Raw genomic sequence first — 2140 nt, forward strand, 5'->3', positions numbered from 1 at the left:
ATAATGCGCTGAACTTATATCTCTCTTGATAGCCTAGTTGGAAAGTCATTGTTGCACTTGTCATGAGGATGCCGGGTTCGAATCCTGGGCAGTTGTCTCCTCTGTTACCACTGTTCCACCACGACTAATAACACTTCAAATTCCTTCTTAATGTTATTCTCGTAATTCACTCGTCACAAGGCCCCATGCCTTCGTTACATCAGTTTCACTAACTTCCAAGTTCACTTTATTCAGTAGGCCCCATGTCTTGTACTTCTCATGCTTCAGTCAAGTCCTTAGGTTAAGCAAAGTTATTTAATTTTTTTCTTCTCACTAAATTTACACTGTATAAGGTTACACACAGAGTCTCTCCCTTTTTCCGTCTGGCGAGATCTCCATATCATACGCCAAGCCACCTTCGTCTGACGTCACTAATTTTTCTCATCCAATCTCCTCTTCTCAAATAAGTGTCACACCTCAAGGGCGTAACATTTCTTTTTAGCACCAATGATTTTTCTCCTCCTCCACCTTTTCCTCCAATACGGAAGGCTGTTACATTGTCACAAGCAATATCGTTTACCTCAGCATTTGTCAAACGGAAATAGCTTGCGCTTACAGTTTTGACGTGAACTGTGGACGTTGTGGATGGAAGAATAGAACACATCGGGACTGCTGGATATGTATGAATGAAACAATATATCATTTGTTACATAGAAAGATGAAGCATAAGAAGGAAGCTCTGAAAAGAGAAGCTTTGAAAAATCTGTTGAGAAAGAGGAAATCGAAGAAGTTTTTTATCATTAGAAGAGCAGATGTAAAATGATCTGAGCGAATGTTTCAGAATAATGCAAAGAGGTGTATAAACGAGGAAAGATCCATAACGAACAACAAATATCTATTTCTAAATATGGACAGAAGTGACAGGGATATTGCAGTGCGGGTTTGAAAAACGAGATATATTGACTTGAATATCTCTGAGTTGGCAAAAATTGAAATAGAAATAATGTTGCGAACCACACAGTCAGTAAATGAAATAAACATACTTGTTCATTTATTTACCTATTTACTTATTCAATTATTTTTATATTTATTTATTTACTTAATTTCATATTCATTCAAGTATCTATTTATTTTATTATTTATTTATTTATCTATCTATTTATTTTTCTATCTACTAATTTTTTTAGTCATTTATCTATGTATTTATTTTTGTGTCTGCCCTCGTTATGGACCAAAAGGTCTCCTATTAACATACCTTGCCATTGTACCTTCACTGAGAGTAGATAGTGAATAGAGTGAAGAAATGGGCTGAAAATGAAAATTGTGTTACCTTAAGTGTTTGTGTGTAGGCACTGGGGGAAGGAGTGGGGGGTGGGTGCAGCGATTCACAAGTCGAGAAGTCCGCCCGCTGGAAGGAAGGAAGGAAGGAAGGAGCCTCAAGAATTGCTATTTTCTATTGCGTCTCCCCTGGGAGACGAAGATGATGACAGCCTCATCTTTCCATTTTTATTCTTCTTGGGATTCAGAAGCCCGTCTCAAGTGTAGGTAGGCTGATGACCTCGCTACTCCTTCCTTTTTCTTCTCCCCTCTTTCACCTTCCCCCCCGCCCCCTTTCTCCTCTCCCTCTTTCATCTCTCTCCTTCCCTCAACCTTCTCTTCCTCCGTTGACGCCCCATGTCCTCTCCCTCTCCTCTACCTCCCTTTCATTCTCTCCCTTTCTTTTCTTCCCCTACCCACTCCTTCCTTCTACCTTTTCTCCCTCCTTATTTTCCTACTTTCTCTCCCCATTCCCTGTCTCCGTCTCCTCTTCCCATCTCACCTCTCTCCTCTCCACTTCCTCTCTTTCCCTCTCCTCTCTTCCCCTACGACCCCTTCACTCTCCCTTCTCTTCCTCTTTTACTTCCCCCTTTCCACTGTCCCCTTCACGTCTCCGCCCCCTCCCATTTCTCCCATTTTCCCTCTCCCTTATCCCATTGTCTTTCATACCTCCAACTTCGCGTCCAACAGGTGGAGAGTACACCATTGTAGTTGAGCTTAAATATGCCCACAGGATCTTTGTGAGTAGATGTTTGTCTCTTTTACCTAATTTCCTTGAAGAGTATTATCAGTCTGGATCCTAACGAGCTCCAACCTTGTTTGGAAGATTGTTTTAGACAGTTTG

This window comes from Oratosquilla oratoria, unplaced genomic scaffold, assembly GCF_046742065.1.
Source record: "Oratosquilla oratoria isolate Oo_2021 unplaced genomic scaffold, ASM4674206v1 SCAFFOLD144, whole genome shotgun sequence".
Taxonomy (NCBI): Eukaryota; Metazoa; Arthropoda; class Malacostraca; order Stomatopoda; family Squillidae; genus Oratosquilla; species Oratosquilla oratoria.